Source organism: Lagenorhynchus albirostris, chromosome 2 (assembly GCF_949774975.1).
Source record: "Lagenorhynchus albirostris chromosome 2, mLagAlb1.1, whole genome shotgun sequence".
In the NCBI taxonomy this organism is placed as follows: Eukaryota; Metazoa; Chordata; class Mammalia; order Artiodactyla; family Delphinidae; genus Lagenorhynchus; species Lagenorhynchus albirostris.
The window spans coordinates 89,413,331-89,433,199 of record NC_083096.1 but is presented as its reverse complement, the minus strand read 5'-3'; positions in this window follow the sequence as shown (position 1 = coordinate 89,433,199).

Sequence of the window (19,869 nt, the reverse complement as noted above, 5' to 3'; positions counted from 1 at the left end):
AGGAGGTGTTCATCTGGGAAAGCTGCTGTGGGTAAGGGATCTGATGGGGAGGAAGACCTGGGCTTTTAGAGGGATAACATTTTAAAAACAATCCCCCAAATTGTAGTGTCTATCTTGTATTGAATAGTTACTCCGTGCCAGGAAATTTATATACAGACTTTCTAATTTTTACAGCCACCTGGCAAGGAGGGAGTTATTCTCATAATACAGATGAGGGAACCAAAGTTCAGAGAAGTTAAGCTGGCTGATCAGGGCCACACAGCTACTGAGTGAGAGGACTGGATTTCAAGTCCACACTGGACACTGAAGCTGTTGCTCTATCTACACCAAAAAGCTGTCTCCTGTGACTCAGGGCTTAGGGCACACTGGAGAGAGGTAGATGAAGGGCAAGGAGGGAGGAAGCCTGAAGGCTGGTCAAGGGTAGATTCCCATGAAGTCAAAGAAAAATTGACTCTTGGACTGTGGCTGAAAGAATCCATGAAGATGTTCTCCCTATGATGTTTTTCTGAAACAGAGTTTATAACTTTTCACCCATGGAGGAAGTGGAGGCTCAGGACTGGACAAAATGACCCTGGTGGTCACTGAGGAAACTCACTGACATGGCCCTGATGGCATCTGTGCCTGCTGTCCTGGATGCTTCCTCCAAGCTTGGCTTGGCATTTTTAGGCCAGTCCCAGCCTGGGAAGCGCCTGGATGACCAGGTGACAAAGAAACAAGTTCCTGCCTGCCAGATGGGTACCTATGCCTCCCCTTGGCATCCTAGGTGGGGCACAGCCAGTAGAGACCGTGACCCACCATTGGCTGTCACTGTGAGGGATACCTAGGGGGCCTGGCAGGGATCAGGAGCTGTCCACCCTGGAAGAGTGGGGCCTAGGGTCTGGGAGAGGTGGTCCTGGAAAAGGACAGCAGTTCTCGACCATTCTCTTGTTCTGTGTAAAGGTTTTCTTCCCTCTGCCAAACATGGGGACTTTTTGGCCTAGGTCACTGAGCTATTCCTGGAAGGTGGGCAGTATGCCAGCGTTCCAGGCGGGCCCTGTTCTCACTCTGTAAACAAACACAGTGGAGCCACTGCCCAGCACCCCCAGGGACCAGCAGCCCAGTGTGCTCCCAAGCCATGCTCCCAGAGAGCTGAGGGCCAGAGAGGCAGAGACCTGGAGTCCACCCATGGCCAACTCTTGGTGGCCCCAGATGGAGGTTCCACTACCCTTCTTTAGTCCCTTGTTAGCCCCTCACTGATGGCAATGGTCAAGGCAACCCCAGATGCAGCCTTGAGACCTGGTCTCTGGCTCTTGAACCTGGACGTGAGGATCTGTGTGAGCTTGGCCAGCCCAGGCCTGACAGGAGGGGCAGGTGGACAGCCCAAGAGGAATTGGAGCCATCTCGAAGAGAGTGGGTCTCTCTTTAGCCCATAAAGACAAAAGCCAAGAGAGGATGAGAGTTGAGGCAACACATTCTGGAAGAGTCTGAGTAGCATGAACACGACTTTCCCCTCCTAATCTAGAATACCGGGATGAGAAGCAGCCGTGCTGAGGTGAGGGCCAATCCCAGCTCACCCCTACTGGTCAGGCAGTGCTCTGAACCCCAGTTTCCTCAGCTGTAAAGGGTCAAGTTTTTGGGGAGGAGTAATCGACACAGGTGAAGTGCTTAGCATAGCTTCTGGCACATGGTAAGAAGTACTCATCAATTAGGAGCAATCATCATCATCATCCTCTTCTTTTTTATTTCTTTTTTCCTTTTTTTTTTTTGCTAGTAATTACAATTTTTATTTTGGACATGAATTTGCTTCACCTTTCTGATTTTTTTTTTGAATAAAGCCTTTTCTATATTCATTACTACTCATGGGCAGAAACTTGCCAACAGAGGAAACAGTAAAAAGCAGGTATAGAGCATAAAATATATTAAAACCCCAGATACCATTTGCAGCATGAAATCAGTTCCAATGAATGTGCCTGAATGTGCCTGAGGAACTGATTCCTTGGGCGGTGCAGGACATGCATCAGGATGGCTGTCTATCTAGAGGTGTCAGGATGGCAAACTAAACTAGAGGCTGTAGAGCGTAGTGGTTAACAACTTGTCTCGTGGTCAACACCAGGCTTAAGGACTGACTCTCTGGTCCAAATCATTACTAACTGTGTGACCTTGGGCAAGCCCTGGAAAATCTGTGTGACTCAGTTTTCACATCCGTAAATGGGGAGGACCAATGACCCACCTCATAGTGCTGAATGAATTAAATGAGTTATGTGTAAAGAAAGCACATAGAGTACCAAGTGGTAAGTGTTGGCTGCCATTTTCCCCTTGAACATTTGTCTAGCTCTTTTTTTTTTTTTTTTGCGGTACACGGGCCTCTCACTGCTGTGGCCTCTCCCGCTGCAGAGCACAGGCTCCGGACGCGCAGGCTCAGCAGCCATGGCTCACTGGCCCAGCCGCTCTGCGGCACGTGGGATCTTCCTGGACCGGGGCACGAACCCGCGTCCCCTGCATCAGCAGGCGGACTCTCAACCACTGCGCCACCAGGGAAGCCCCTTGTCTAGCTCATTTTGAGGATGCAGCAGTCCGTAGCTAAAGACCGGATCTCTCATATGCTGGGACTTCTGGCATTGCTGCATCATCCTCTTCTTCATCATTATCATCATCACCATCACCATTATCACCTTCATATCATTATCAGATACTCTTATTAGTGCATTTGGAGTCACAGAACTTAAATTTGATACAACCTCCAACATTTGGTTATTATGCGACCTTGATGAAGTTACCAGACCAGGACGAGCCTGTTTCCTAATCTCTAAAATAGTGATAATAATAATAATAATAATACTTTTCAGAAAATTGTTGGGGTAACTAAACAACTTAATATAAGAGCATCTGGCACAAGGTAGGCTCCAAAACATTCAATTGGAATGGAGACACCCTCGTAAGGCTTAAGAAGGTCAGTTTTGGACCCTCCCCTCAAAGAAGTACAATTTTCTGTGGCAGGAGTCCCCTCATGGGATTTATTACCTTAGGAGATGATGCAGATTAGTAACTGAGACAGGAGTATTTCAGATGCAAGTGAGGAAATCCAACCCAATCAGCTTAAAAAAACAGGGAAGCCTAGGGGGTTCAGTTGGACTTCAGGCATGGATCCAGGCATTTCAACAATGGCATCAGTATACTGTCTCTCCATCTCGGGCCCTCTTTCCCATTGTGTGACTTTTTTCTCAGGCAGGCTTGCTCCTCCTGGTGGCAAAGCTAGCCACTGTCTCATCCCACAGCTTGCTTCAGAGAAAAGAGCAATAATGCCTCTTCCTGAGCAAGTATCACATTCCTCAAAAGGACTGTTTGGGTCACATGACCACCCATGGACCACTGACCAGATTGGGTTTGGGCCACATGCCCAGCTCTGTGGCAAGGCCTGAGGGTCCCCTGATTGACAGTCCCCACTGGAATCCATGGAGGTGGGGGGACCGTTCCCATAAAGCAAAGAAGTGTGCAGTTACCAGAAGAAGGGAGAAAGCTCACTGGGCAGGCAGATGCAATCACTGTCGATTAGAGTTAAAAATCTGCTCTAGGTAAATCCCTGGATGACCTAATGCACCATTTTAATGGGCTGTTAAGGAGAGTGGGAATGCTTATAAGATTTCGTTTTACGGGTCCCTTGGTGCCCCGGCAGGGAAGGATTCGCGGCTCGATACCTACTGGGCTATTTTGTCCTTGGCACACAGCTGATCCTCAGCTTGCCCCAGACCACACCCACACCCTCACCCCTGCCTTCAAGGCAGCCTCGGAGGACAGACTGCTCCCCTGGAGTGGAGGTGGTCCAGGAGGCATGAGGGTCTGCAGGCTGCAAATTCATACTTAGATGGATGCCAGGAGGCGGGTGGAGTGAAATACAGATGGCCCTGAAGAGAACCCTGGACTTGGACTCAAAGCCAAGGTGTGACCTTGGGCACACCGCTGCCTTGGGCATCCTCCTCTCTGCCAGATGAGGGGCTGGGCCAGATGATCTCTGATGTCTCTCCCAGTGCTGACATTCTGGGAGTCTATGAATGTTATTAAATTCATGAATCGACTTCTTTGCCTGGAAGAAGTCAGCTTAAAATACATGCACATTGCACTAAGTATAGTTGTTCCCGTGCTGAGGAGGAAGCCTGGCATATTTACATAGTTTGAAATTGGCCGCTGCATGCAAGGCGGGGTGGGGAAGGGGGGGTGGGTGGAGGGAGGAGTAACAGGTTCGGAGGCCCCCGGCAGCAGCCACCTCTTAATGTAAGTGGGTTCTGGACAGTTCCCAGCCTGGAGTCCCAGGGCCTGTTGTTAGCAGGGAGGGGGAAGGGAGCTGCTCTGTGCTGGAGTTGGGATGTGCCAGGATCTGTTCTGGATTCTCATTCTCTCTGATCTTATTTAGTCCTGACAGCAGTCCTTGAAAGCAAGTATGACTGTGCCCATTTAACCAATGCGAAAACCAAGGCCTATAGCTTGCCCAAGGTCACACAGCAAGTAAACACTGAGGTTACAACTGAGGTCTGGCTGACACCAGAATCCACGCTCTCCCTACCACACTGGGCCAGCGGAGCCTCCTCTACACACGCCCAACTCAGCCAGACTCACTGCACTTGGGCCAGTGCTGAGAGTCTTCATTCATTCATTCATTCATTCATTCGACCAGCATGGTGAGCATCTGGTGTGGGCCAGGATCCGTTCTAGGGACTCTGCAGTAAACGAGTCAGACATCATCTTGGACCTCCTGAAGCTTACATTCTAGTGGGAGAGTCAGAAAGTAAATAGGGGGATGAATAAATGAAACGAATTGCCAATTGTGAAAAATGCTCAGAAGAAAAGAAACAGAGTGCAGACACCAAGAATACAAGGAGCATAGCTTAGATGGGGGCTGTTTAGAGAAGACCTGCCTGTGACAACACCATCTAAGCAGAGAACCAAAGGATGCCAGTGATGAAGTTTGAGCCGGCAGCTCCGGTCCCAGTCTCAGCACTTGTTAGCTGTGTCGCTCTGAGCAAGTCACTTACTCTCTCTGAGCTTCAGTCTCCTCATCTGTGAAAAGGAAGTAATGATATCTCCCTCGAGAAGGTGGCTGTGAGGATCGTAAACAGCGTATGTAAAGCACCCAGTGCAATGCCTGGCATGTAACAGACACCCCACTTTACTTTCTGATCAGGCTGGGGGCCTGCATTACTCTTGGCGAGTAATTCAGCGAGGCTGCTTGACTGAATCCCTCTAACCCCAGAGACCAGCAAGCCTGGTAGGCGGATGTAGGTACTCAGATCAGGGTTCCGGTTCCAATCTTGGCTCTATGATGTGACTCTCGGCGGCCTTGGCAGGTCAGGGAACACATGAGGTCTTGGTGAGTCCCCTTCCTGCCTTCAGGATAGGTGTGACACAGCAGGTGTAAAAGTGCTTTGAGTATCTCTGCTTCAGTCCAGCTCTCCATCCAAACAGCTGCATGACCTCTGCAAGTTTCTTTGTCTCCAGGCCCCAGTATTCTCATCTGCCAAGGGGAATAGCAATACCCACCTGGCCACCAGTGTGAGGCACAGAGAGATGTAGAATGTGAGAGCTCTCCAAGCCCCATGCCCAGGGCTGGGAACAGAAGGTTGCCATGCTCGGCCGGGGTCTCACTCGAGCCCACGTCCCTCCAGCCGCAGGGGAAAGATGGACTCGAGACTTTTGAGAGAAGACACATCATGGGCTAAAGCAGGGGCTGTTCTTGAGGTGAGGCAGGGACTGAGTCTCAGGAGCTAGTTCTCCAGTGGTGTGTGAGATGGGGCAAGTGACCGGTTGAGGTCAGTGTCCTGTGTCATCCACCCCAATGGAAAACTGGACTTGGGTGTGTGCCTGGCTCTGTACAACTGGAAGGAACGGAGACCAACTAGCCATCTCAGGGCCCCTGCTGTGCACCAGGGAACCCTCACACCACATGTCACAGAGAAGATAGCTCTGTTTCAGAAAGGTTAAGTAAACTGCCCAGGATCACACAGCTCATAAATGAACTTGAACCTAGTTCTGTCTGATTCCCAAAGGCAGATCCTGTTTTATGGGGCCTGACGCTTATTCAATTTGGGGAGTTGGTGGTAGAGGAGAGACTCCTGAAAATAAACATTTTCTAAAACATCACATTCGGTAGGAAAGTGAATATTTGTCTAGAATGAAAAGAAAAGAAGGGCACGCAAGGGAGGGCCCTTGAAGCTTCTCTGTATTCTCTCCACTGAAAACATCACGACTCTACTCTTTCATATAGAAATCCCTAAGCATCAACGCCCTGGACCTGTAGGAAATCACCTCGTCTAAGCTCTTCATTTTCCTGGAGAAGGAACTGAGGCTTGTCAGGTGGAACTAACTGGCTTTCACACCTGAAACCCCTGCCGCAGAAGTGGAGAAAACACCGCTCACAGAATCAGACAGATCTGGGTCCGAGGGTCCACGCAGCATTCTCTAGCTGGTGAGCTTCTTTGACCCTCAGTTTCTCCAACTGTTAGAAGAGGACAAAAATACCTACCTTGTCAGTATTGAACTTCAGTTTCAAATGAAATGCTGCATTTGAAAGAGTAGTATAAAGAGGTAAAGGACACAAGGGCACATTATAACTGCATCTTAAGGGTGTCCTGGAGACAGGAGCACCATGACCACTGTCTGGTGAGATTGGCTCACCACTGCCCCGCTCGTTCCACCGTCAAGCTGAGTGGAGACCCTGGGCAAGGCGGGGCGGGGAGGGGAGAAGAAAGGAATGTTGGAGGGAATTGCTGGAGGAGAAGCACTTCACTCTGGGAAGTTCCTCAGCTCCATGAGGTCTTGGATCTGGGGAGAGGCCTAGGTTGGGGGGAGGAAGGTCACATGGCTCTGTTGGTAAATGATGGATCGTGGAGCCAGCACTGGACTGGAGTCAGGCGCCCTGGGCTCTTGGTTTCATCAGCCACTTACTATGAGTCCTGTCCCATTTCTGGGCCTTAGTCTTCCATCTGAATAATGAATGAGATGACCTCTAAGGTCTTTCCCTGCCCCTGATGTTCTATTTCTTCATAGCTGAGCCAGCACACCTAACCCCCAAGAGTAGTTTTACAACTGGGCAGAAACAAGAGATGTGTTATTCTTGGGATGGGGGGGGATCCCAGAGGGAGGCAGCTGTGGGCCTGATGTGAAGGCTTTGGCTGGAAATTCTCAATGTATATCTATCCCTGGGAGAGCCCTATGGACTCTGTGTGGCCTTATTTTAGAGACGTGGAAATACACCTCTGTCCCTATAAGCCCATTTGGAGAATAGCGGAGGAGGATCTCAGGGAGAAACTGAAGGCAGGTACCTCATCATACAGACTGGAGCTGTCGGTCCCTTCCGGATTCTTGCAGGAAGAGCTGGGCAGTTGTGACCCTACTCGTGCCCCTGAGCAGTGAGTTCCAGGTATCCTGGGGCTGAGCCTAGGAGCCCAGGAATGCAGCCTTCTACCCATAGTGTTTCCCAGGTAAGGGGCACCTGCTTGAGTTTCTAGATCAGCACTCAGGGCTCCCACCCTGCAGCTGGGTCAGCTCCCAAGGAGTCTGCTCCACAACTCATGGTCCTTCTCCTTTTCCAGGAGCCCTAGCTGTTCAAGTTCTAGCAGTGTCTGTGCCCTAAATCCCATGGCCTAGGGCTGGCCTTGACCAGACTCTTCTCAGACTTCAGGTGGCCAGTGGCAGGGCCAGCCAGGCCTGCTGGATGGGACCCAGGGCGTGGTGTATAAGGCTAATGCCCTCTGACAAGCCCAGGAGCTGTCCCCCAGGGGCACTCCTGCTGGCAAGGCTGGTTGGATTGATCTCATAATTAAATCAGGGCCAAGCTTGGCTGACCATCTGGGCTCTGACCCCACTTGGGCTCCGGCCCTTGGCTCCCAGGACGGGCCAGGGTTTGCCTCTGAGAAGGCAGAAGGTTTATGGTTGGGGTGAGGGTGGGACAGTGTGGGCTCTCACGAGAGGGATTATCTTGATTCTGTCTGTGGCTAAGAAAGGTCCCCTCAACAGTGCTCACTGGCCAACAGTTAGGACTGTGGGGAGGCTTGAAGGTGAGACTCCTTAGATGAACACCTTGGGTAAGTGAACTTTTGATCAGCTCATACAGATTCCTTCATCACCAGAAATGGCAGCTGCATTATACCAGATGCTCAGGCCAAAAGCTTGGAGTCATCCTAGACACCTTTGTTTTCTTACACTGCACATTCCGTCCAGCAGCAAATCCTACTGGCTCCATCCTCATACAGAGGATATATAGGCTGGATACCTAGCTGGGCTTCAGAATCCAACTACTTCTTACCAGCTCCTCTGCTGCCACCGCCATCCACGCTGCCATGCTCTCTTGCCTGCATTATTGCAATAGCCTTCTAACTGGTTCCCCTGTCTCCATCCTGGCCTGCTACAGTCTATTCTAAACACAGCAGCTGGTGTGATTCCAGAAAAAATGTCCAGTCAATTCTCTCCTCCACTGAAAGCCTCCCATGGCTTCTCACCTTACCCACGGTAGAATCCAGAGTCCTTTCCATCCCTGCAAGGCCCTACATGATCCGCAAGCCCCTCACTCCTGTCCATTCCCAACCTTCCTGCCTTCATTTGCTACTGCCTTCCCCTTTGCCCATTCTGCTCCAACAACTCTGGCCTCAAAGGCACACCCTCTCCTGTTGGGAACACCCAGGACTTGCTGCTCCCTGAGCCTGGAATGCTTTTCCCACATCAATCTGCATGGCTACCTCTCTGGCTTCCTCAAGGTCTCTACTTAGATCCCACCTTAACCAAGAGATCCTCCCTGCCCACTCTGTATAAAAGAGCCCCCCTACTGTCACTCTTTATCTCTTCAACCCCCATGAGGGCAGGAGCTCTGACTGTTTGGCTTACTGATGTACATTCCCTGACTAGCAAGGAAGGGGGTACAATCTCTGCATTCCTCATAAAATCAAGTGAGGTGCTGGAACAGGATAGGGGCTTAATTCATGCTGCCTGAATCTGTGTGCCTCTCACTTACCCAGTGCTATGGCTCTTGACTTCTTTCAAAGAAGAATGTGGTGCAGTTGGCTTGACGGACAGTTGGCATTCCAGTTACCAATTTGCTGTGCATCCTTTAGCAAGATGCTGTCTCTCTCTGGGCCTCAATCTTCTCATTGATAAAATGAAGCAATTGGTCTAGTTGACCCCTGAGACTCTTTCCAAATCTGACAATCCAGGATTCTATTGCTCTCAGCCTCCCACCTCTCACCTCACTCTTGGGAGGTAGTTGTGACAGATGATGTAAGCTCTTTTTTTGTTTCCAGGTGAGCAAATTACCAACCTTTGAGTGCCTTGGTTTCCTCCTCCGTAAACTGGGGATAATCGAGCCTGCCCAGCTGGCTAGCACACAGATGTACTGTGAGGCTTAAAGGATGAGAAATTGCTTTGGAGTCTGGGTCATAAATAAGAGGAAGACTTAGCAGCGTGGATTTTGGAGCCAGATGGTTTGTGTTCCAATCCTGGCGCTGCAAGTTATGTAAGCCTCCCTATGCCTCAGTTCCCTTGTGTGTAAAACGGGATAATTAGTGTCTACCACATACAGTAGTCGTAAGGATTAAATTAGTGAGTATATGTAAAGTGCTTAGAACAGAGCCTGGCACAGAGCAGTGCCATATAAGTATTTGCTTTTATTTTTTTTAATTAATTAATTTATTTTTGCTGTACGCGGGCCTCTCACTGTTGTGGCCTCTCCCGCTGTGGAGCACAGGCTCCGGACGTGCAGGCTCAGCGGCCATGGCTCACGGGCCCAGCCACTCCACGGCATGTGGGATCTTCCCGGACCGGGGCACGAACCAGTGTCCCCTGCATCGGCAGGTGGACTCTCAACCACTGAGCCACCAGGGAAGCCCCATTTGCTTTTATTATTCACTCATGGAATCATTCATTCATTCTGCGATCATTTATCAAGAGCCTATTCATGTGCTATCAGTGGTTCAGGGTTCATGTCCTCCCCTTCCCTGACTTTTTCCTCCATCTTTTCCTTCTGAAGGGAGGAGCGGTCTTACCACGTGAGATTTTTGACATGAGGATGGCATCTTATTTACCTCTGGTCCCCAGAACCTAGCACAGTGCCAGGCTCACACAGATGCTCCGCAAATGATTACCGAGTGAATCAATGAGCTGCAGGAAAGCCCAGCACTCGGCAGCATTCGTTAAATGCTGATTACCTGTCAGGGCCCCGAAAGGTGCTTTTTATATAAGGCCCTTATCCCCACAACAACTCCACAAGGTGGGCAGTTTCACCCCACTTTATAGATGAGGAAGTTGGGATTCAGCGAGCTCAAGAACCAGAGCTGGGATTCCAGCGCAGACCTGCCGGCCCAGAGCTGGGGCTCCTGGCCTCATGGGGCACTTCCTGCCCCAGACGGAAGTGCCAGGCAAATTCCAATACACACTTCACCCTCCTGGCTGCCCCAGGAAGAGCATTTACCCCCGACCCCACCCGGCTTTATAAATGAGGAGACTAGGTCAGGACACCAGAGGGAGGAAGACTAGTGGTGAAGGTAATCTCTTCACCCACTTCTTGGATCCTGAAAACGCAAATTGAAGAGTGAGGGTGCAGAGAGAGTGCAGAACTCCCCCAGGCTTCCTCCCTTTCTCTCTCGCAGGAGCTGGAGCCCAAAGGAAGAAAGCTTTTTCAGGAAATTTTAATATAGCGATTGCTCATTCACACAGTGCAGCCATGTGAATCCCATTGACGAAAATACCCGAGGAGGGTGATCCAATTCCTTTGCACCTCGTAATCCCCAGACTTCCTGACTTTTCCCCAAGATGCCTCATCCCTACATTTTCCTGGAGGTTCTCAGAGATCAAGAGGGCTCAAGGACAGAGTTGGGGTCCTTGGTGATTTTTGCTGCAATGTCGTTGTGAGACCCAGCTGAAGTTGACCTCACCTGGGTGCCTGTGGTATCTTGTCAAGGGCACTAGACTTGGCTTTGATGCTTCCAGCTCTCTTGGATCTGAGTCCTAGAGTTGCCTCTCATTAGCTGTGTGGGTTTGGGCAGTTACTTTGCCTCTCTGAGCCTCATTTGAAAATTGAGATAGTGACAATGACCTCACAGAGTTGACGCCAGGACTAAATGAGTTGAGACAGGCAAACTGCCCGGCACAATGCCTGCATGTGCTCACATCTTGGTTGATTTGAATCATTTATTCAGTCAGCCTAATTACCCACTTTGCACGAGGAGCCCTTCTTTTATATGATTCAATAGCTTTAGATAATATAGGCTACAAAGGTTAAGGCCTGAAGGAGGTAAGGCTAAGAACGATACAGCAGGTCCTCGGACTTTGTGATGGTTCGCCTGACCATGCGTGTGTAAGTGCATGTGCATCCTCACATGTCCATTTCCCCCCAGGTGGTTCTGTCCCCATGTCACCCTTTGAGAGTTCCTCCATTCAGGCACAGCCACCATCTCAAGCATCTTGGCCAGGAAGAAGAACTAGGAAGAGATAGAGAAGGGGTGGCGGGGGGGATGGCAGAGTGTGGCTAAGGGGTCTGGCCCCAGCTCGAGTGAGGGTGCTGGACATACCAAGGCCTGGATGATGGTGCCTGTTGCCTGCTGCCTTGGCTACTTAGATAATCTGGGGCTGAAATGGGGAGTGAGACTGTTATTCCTGGGGTTGGTGCCTTTCCCCATCCCACAGACCCCTGATGCCATGTCTCAGGGCTCAGTTGGACAGGGCTTAGGGAGAAGATTGAGGCCATTCCCATCCTTGCTCACCCAGGCTGGGTGGGCTATTTTGATTGTATCAAGGCTCCTTAAGGCAGATGAGGTTTTTTGTTTGGCTTCTTGTAAGACTCATCTATGTGCCCTCAACCACATGAGGAAGAAGGTGGTGGTGATGGAAGGACTAACATCTATCGTTAGTCATATGCCTTACGCCTATGGGCTTTGCACTCACACGGGCTCTGCCGCTTATCAGCTGTGTGACCTTGGGCTAGTTATATAACCTCTCTGAGGTTTGGTTTCCTAATCTGTAAAATATAGATAATTACTCACCTAACAGGACTGTCGTGAGAACTAAGTGACATAATGCATGTGAAGCGTTTAGCAGAGTATCTGGCACAAAGTAAGCCCTTGACCCGTACAGCATAATATATACACACACACACACACACACACACACATATACACACATAAACTTTTTTGAAAAAAAAGTCATGACAACTCTGTGAGGCATGCATTTTAACCTCAACCTGAGACAGAAAAAAAAGTTTAGAAATGTAACCTCCCTTGTCAAGGTCACATAGATAATATAGTCTACTATGCACTAGAGCTACGAATGGAGCCCAACCCTGACTCCAACGCCCAGCATTTCCCAAAACACCAAGATCTTCTCAGCCCCAGAATTTGGGAAGCCTATAGGAACCCTTTAGACACTAGTCCCTCGGGATATGGGAAGGGTTTGGCCCTGGGGCTGGTATGGGTTTGGGCAGGCTTTGTTTGGAGGGCATCCTCTCTGGGACCTGTGGGAGTGTGTGCTGGGGACAGGGCATTAGGAGATGTGTGGCATCTTCACTGTGGACCATTTGAGTCAGGTGACTCAGACCACCTAAAGGCCAGTCTGACCCAGAAGTAGGATTAGAGGTCCCTTATAAGCCCAGAGAGATACAGGAGAAAGGGGGTCCTAGGATATAGCCATATCTTTGCTGTCCCAATGGCCTGGATATCTTGGCCACCATGGTGACTATGTGATATAGATATTCATTCCTTCAATGAATATTCATTGTGCCTGGCACTATGTCACATACTGGGGATTCAGAGATTGCAAGATACTTGAAGATCCTGCTTTAGACGTAGAGAATGGACTTGAGGACATGGGGAGGAGGAAGGGTAAGCTGGGATGAAGTGAGAGAGTGGCATGGACTTATATATACTACCAAATGTAAAATAGCTAGTGGGAAGCAGCTGCATAGCACAGGGAGATCAGCTCAGTGCTTTGTGACCACCTAGAGGGGTGGGATAGGGAGGGTGGGAGGGAGACGCAAGAGGGAGGAGATATGGGGATATATGTATATGTATAGCTGATTCACTTTGTTATACAGCAGAAACTAACACACCATTGTAAAGCAATTGTGCTCCAATAAAGATGTAAAAAAGAAGATGCCTGCTGTAGGCTGGGAGAGAGAAGGCACCACACGCCACTGAACCAGAATGGCTGTGGTTTTACTTCTCACACGGCTGTTGGTGGCTCCCCAGATGAGAGTGAAAAGAGAGTAACTCTTCCATCAGATCAGACCTCAGGAAGGGCAGATTTTCCTGGGTACAGGAATCCCTGCAGATGGGAGATTTTCCTCCTAACTTCACGATAAACCATTAAGCGTGGAGCCCTGGAAGAGATGTTCAGGTTGGAAGAGCCTGCATTTCTCTGGGTAAGCCAATGATTTGTGGGTGTATTTACTGCCCTGAGTGAAGGGTGGGTCTAAGTGAAAAGAAGGGGGAGGATAATCAGAGCTGAGAAGTCAGATTCAAAAATGCCCCAGTCCTTGGATCAAAGAGATACAGGCTAGCCTTGTTTACATATCATTTCAATAGCACTAATTTCACATCAAAATATGTGGTCCTTTCCTTACTGCTGTGCTAAACCCTCCTGGGGAAACTTCAGGTCTGGATCCCGAGGCCTGAGGCCCAGGCACAGCTGCTGCACAGGGGACAGACTAATGGAAATAGATGTCCCAGGAGCCGGGCTGGCTCTGAGTCAGCCACTAACTCACTGCAGGTGAATTTCTGTCTTGCCCTAGAAGACCCACAAGGGCAGAGGATCCTAAGCACCAAGTGCAAATATATTTTTTAAATAAATGAATTTTTTGAATAAGTGAAAATGACTCTGGGAAAATCACTTTTCCTTCCTGGACATTGGGGAGAAGGTGAGGGGTCTAAGTTTGACTTATCGTTCTAAGTTTGGGGGCCTTGGACAGCTGGGGCACTCTCCATGGAAAGGTGACCATGCCACAGTGCAGTTTGCAGTTTCAGTATGCAGTTTCAGGAGTTTTCTAGAGCCTTTGACGTCAATTCTTTTTTTTTTTTTTTTTTTTTTCTGTACGCGGGCCTCTCACTGCCGTGGCCTCTCCCGTTGCAGAGCACAGGCTCCGGACGCGCAGGCTCAGCGGCCATGGCTCACGGGCCCAGCCACTCCGCGGCATGTGGGATCCTCCCGGACCGGGGCACGAACCCGTGTCCCCTGCATCGGCAAGCGGACTCTCAACCACTGCGCCACCAGGGGAGCCCCTGACGTGAATTCTTGTATCTCTTAGCCCAGGTGAGGAACCCCTGGACCCGAAGAGGTTGAAACTCCTTTAACTTTTACATCTTAGTTTTCTTAGAATCCTGGCCCATTTGGAGCTTTCCAGAGGGGGAATCCAAGAGAGAGGAGGCATTTGCTATTGTTATTGGGCTCCCAATAAGTGCCAGGCACACTCGTTTAATCTGCAGAAGATAAGGTAGGCATCAGGATTCCTTTACAGAGGTGAGGAACTGAGGCTCGGGAAGTGACGTAGTATGCCTGGGTCTCAGAGCTGCTGAGCGATAGAGCTGGGATTCAAACCCAAGCCTTTGGCTCTAGAGGCCCCCTCTCTGGGCCTAATTTAACTTCTAGTTGTTCTAACGCTGCTTTGCTCCTCCAGTCCACCACACTGGCCCCAGGACTACGTGGGCTGTACCCCCTCACACCCCCGCCCCGCCGAGAACCTCTCTTCATTGGGAGGAACCAACTGGGCAAAGCCCGGGGTCCCAGGCTTTGTGGTGGGGAGTACACAGGGCAGGTGCCGCAGGCCTGGCAGGGAAGGGCCCAGTGTGCTCAAGAGGCAGGGGTGGTCTACACTTGAACTAAATGAGCCCCCCGTCCCAAGGCAGAGAGAAGAATGGGAACCTGGATGTTGTAGCTTCCACACATCCCCGCTCCCCTTCACTTTCCCCTTGATGTATTTACCTAACAACATCTAAACACTCGGGGATGGACAAAACCCTCCCCAGCTGCCAGCTCTCAGCTCCTTGGAGGCGGGAACTCCCCGTCCAGCAGGAGGGACTGACCCCGCGTCCCATTTCCTTGGGGCAAGGAGCCCCGCCCCCCCACCTCTAGTCTGCTTGGGGCTGGTCTGCAGACATCTAGAGCTCTTTGGGGCACTTCACACTCCCACTCCATGCTGGACGAAATGCCCCCTGGGCAAGGGTGCCAGCAGCAGCCGTTGTCCCAAATGGTTCTCCTTCCTTCATCACCACCTCCCTTGTCACCTCAGTACCTGACACGCTGAACAAAGCTTTCTGAAGCTGAGATCGGGAGGGAGCTGGAGGGCCAGCTGCTTCAGCTGGCCGGTTTCCCAGGGGCAAAGCGTGGCAGACTGGAAGGGCTGTAACTGGAGATCATTAATGAGAGACTTGGTGGGGGGGTGCAATGTGCTTGCTGGTGGCTGCTGAGGGCAAGGACTTGTCCCACCCACACCGTGGCCACTTTTGAGCCATCTGAATGCTGGGGAGTCCAGCTATGGACCAGGACAGCCCTCAGAGGAAATGCCTCAGCAGTGCGTGGGTGTGTGAATATCAGAATCTTCTCCAAGGAGGCGCCACCGCATGGCTGGAGAACCAGGCCCCTCCTCCTTGGGAGGCACTGGCTCGAATGGGCAGAAATCGGGGTGGGTTTGAAGAAAGGGCATGCAAAGGGGGCGGGTACGGCTGGAGTTCAGTGACTCCCAGGGGTCTGACTGCCTTTGGTTTTCAAACCGGGTCCCCCTGCCCCACACATCCCCTGCTCCACAAAAGGCACAAGAAGCACATGTACAATGGGGGAGGAATCTCAAACCCGCCCCTACCCTCCCATCCACATCCTCTGCTTCATGTGCGCTGAGCTCTCAGGATGAGCAGGTGGGCACACGGCCTGGGTGGTCCCTGATGCATCCAGGAGAGCCCTCTCCTGTTCTGCTCCGGTCTCCGGATGGGCCCTCATGGCTGCAGAGCCTGGACTGAGAGTGAGGCAAGTGCACGCGCATGTTGGAGAGACGGTAATCTAGTCGGGCAAGAAGGAAGGTGGAAACGATCAGGGTCTGTCAAAAATTTTATTTGCGTTTTCATTTCACACAGAATGATGTTAAAATAAATCCTCAGTAATATATATTTATATACTTATTTACTTGTGTTGATATTTACAAAAGACTGTGGAGCTCCATGAAGTCTATGTACACCTATGATCAGGTGGACAGGCAATGTTCATTGAGGCACATATGTACACATATATGTATAACCTATGTACAAATATCAGACCCTACTGACACAGGAACTCTCAGCTGCAGAAGTCCTGGGCGGGGCAGTGTTGGTGGGGCTGAAAGCTTCCAGAATATGTCAGCAAGAATGATAATACCTATACATCCTGTGCAATGTGGTTATAGCTGGTGTCTAAATTTTCACGAAGCAAACAAATAGTTAAATGACTCCCAACTCCCATGAGTCTTCCCCACAGGCCCTGCTCCGCCTCCAGCTCCCACTGGTCCCCAGCCTCTTATCACCATGGAGACCCCGGTTCCCTTTTGGCATCATCCTTACGGAGCGTTACCATCAGCCTTGGAGTTCCTTCTCCTATTGATCCCAGAGAGGCTTATTTATCTGCCTCTCCTTTTTGAGTTTTCAGAAATTATTAGAGCTAGGACACGGAGGGCAGCTGTGGAGCCATGCCTGAGCAGCGAGGAAGCCAGTGCAAACCCTAATTAGAATCTGTGCTGTGTGAGGCTAAGTGAGCGGCCATTTCCACATTTTCTATCTATGTGCGCGTACTATATAAATCTCCAGAGACAGCCTATATAAGCACATACGCACACAGGTCTAGAAAAGGAAAAAGCATCGTGCACTTATGAGCTTTAGAGCTGTGTCCCTGATGAAAACTAGAGAATCCTCCTTGATTGCCGGCACCATTAATCCTGGCTGTTCCAAGATTACCCCTAGTGGAGCAAGGGGTGTGGGGATGCAGAAACCCAGTCAGAGGCCAATTTGGCCCGGGCACTGCTTGCTCAGCAGGCTGGAGCTCGATCATGGGACTTTCCAGCTTCCTGGGGCCCTTCAAATGAAGGAATCATCCAAGCACGACAACAAAGGGAAACTGGGTCGCTGGATCCCACGTGAAGGCAGAACTGGGGCAAGCACGGAGCGTGTTCAGACCCTCTGGAGTTGACACTCACCCTCGCCAAAGCCAGCCAGGCTACTCTCCGTGCTTTTCTCTCTCACTTCTTAGCCTGTGGCAGCTTGCTCCATTCCAGCCCTACCTGGCAGGGCACAGTCCTCGCTCTGTACTTCACAAGCTAAAAAGGCAGGCGTGTCAGCAGCTGACATGGAAATTGGTAGCAAAGTGAGCCCCTGAATATCCTCTTCCTCCCAGCTCCTTCTCTTTCTCTCTCTAGCAGCCCAGAGTGTTTATGTGCTCATACAAAGTAAGTGTCTGGGGAATCATTTTCAAGGAGAAGCAGGGCTTACAGCCCTCTCATGAAGACAGAGAACAGACCCAGGACTGAGTCCTCTGAGTAGCTACCAAAGGTCCTAGCACGCTGCCGCATTTACACCGCCCTCAGTTACCTAGATGTTGCAGCAGCTGTCCACATTATTATGTAATTACACCTGCCCTGTGCATCTGTCCGTGAAATGATGCAGGCAGTTCTCAACTGCAAACTCATCTGGAACATATCTGACTATTTTAGGAGTGCAGGGGAGCACAGAAAGTTATATTCGTTTCCTTGCTGAGGTTCAGGAGGTGTAAGAAGTGGCCATCAGGACAGGCTGCCTCAGTTGCTCCAGTTTACCAGCTGGCCATGCTAAGTGTGGTTTATGGGCTTCTATTATCTGATTGCTGCCAAGTTGGCCAGACCGGAGGGCTGCTGGGAATGTTGGGAAAGGGCAAGCACCCCTGCACCACCTCACTTGCGTCAGATACGAGGAGCCCCTCTCAGCCCTGTCTAGGTAGAGCGCACACAGTCAAGTGCAGGAGGTGAGGCTGGAAGTATCTCCCACGGGTCTAACACACTGCCAGGGAGATGGAGAATGACAGCACGGTTCAGCTCAGACCGAGCTGTTTCTCCAAAGAGGCAGCTGAATTATGGGTGCTCTACTGCCTACACCGCAACCTAGATTTGGCCAGAATCAACGAAAGGATGGGTTCGTTAGTTCCATTGGTTGCTACACATCTCGCCTTCCATGGGGCAGAGATGTTCTTTAGCTCCTCATTAAACATGTTACTTTCAGATCTCATGAAATTTCAAATCTCATGAAATTCAAGCCTAGGTTACCACCAATGACAAAGAGAGAGGGAAACAGATCCGTACTTTGCCAGGTCTTCGAGCTTTCCCCTCCCACAGAGCTACAAAGTTTGGAATAACTTTTCTGGTCCTCAGTGATGAGGTTACAGCCAATCAGGGCAGACAGAACAAAGAATAAAGCACCTGGCCTTTAGATCAGACTTCCCTTTTATCCCTGAGTCAGGCAGCCACATAGGAGGGAAGGGAAAGATGCTAGAGCCTGATCTTTTGTTATGAAAGAATTACCTTCTAGAGAGGTCCCTACGCAGGAGAAAAGGAGCTGAACTGGAGATATGGTGAGAATGCAAAGGAAGGTCATTTTAAAAATTCAAATAAATGCAGTTTATTTCTTGGGTTGCCAAATGTATTCCACATTAGTGAAGCTAAGGGGATCGGTCAGTGTATTAACTGTATAACTTTTGAAACAATGGTATACATATATACATATACTATACATATATATACACAGATATATGTATATATGGAAAACCTGTGATAACTCAGGACCAATTAACCAAAACCTCGACTAATGAGAATTATGTTTTCTTACTATAATTTCAGTAGAAAGAGGCAAATGATAGCAAGGGCATTATCTGATGAGTCCAAATAGCCAACTTCCAGGGATGTCTTACAGCCCGCAGACATTCAGCCTATTTCTTTGGTCTTCTCCACCCACACTCTGTACAAGGAGCACTGAGGTTGAGAATGTTGACCCTGAGCAATGCAAGGTCTTCTGTCATCTTCAAACATTTTACTTACTAAGGCAGGGAAGTTTATACTAACCTACTTAGGAAAGGTTTTTTTTTTTTTTTTCATAACAAAGGTTGAACCAAAACACGTTTTCCCATTCCCACCCAAAAAACTATAATTGTAAAGCCATCCGGACGGCTCCCTTCCCTGAGCATTTCCCCATCAGTTAACTGAGGTTTTGCTGTATATGCACGTATAGAGCAAGGTAGATTGAAAAGGAATGGGATGGGACTCTGGCGTTGCCAGCCTTCCCCGATTGTCCAGTCTGAAAATTCAACCGCACAGATTTTTTTCAGGAAAGGAGACTCTTCTAAAGTCCCCAGTTACGTGTGCAGATATTTGTGCAACAGTACACTATCTTGGGTGGTGGGGTCTTTGTTTCACTACTGTCATGCCCTAACCACCCACAAACACTATCCCTGTAGACCTCTGCCCACAAACACTTGTTTCTCTCCACAGCTCTCATGGCATCCCTTTGGTTAAGCAAGTCAGCTTGTTTTGAAGGACAGCCAGAGGGCAATTCCCCAAATCTGCGCAGTCTACCCATCCCAGGTGCAAACCTCCAGGCCACATTCCTCCAGCATCCATCTCCCAGGGGAGGGGAGGGAGGAAAACAGAGGGATCAAGTGATGGCTTTAAGTGCATGGAAATGATCTTCTGTAATGGCTCAGGATGCTTTATTCTTATCTATTGGTAAGCGCTTTCCTGCAGGCTTCCATTACACCCTGCCAGTCTGACCGTAAGTCCACGAGATGACCTGGTGTGAGGTCACTCAAACTCAAGGTTTCAGTGCCTGGAGGTTGTGAGAGTGCCATGTGAGAGCAGGCAGAAGGGGCAGGTGGCAGGGAGAG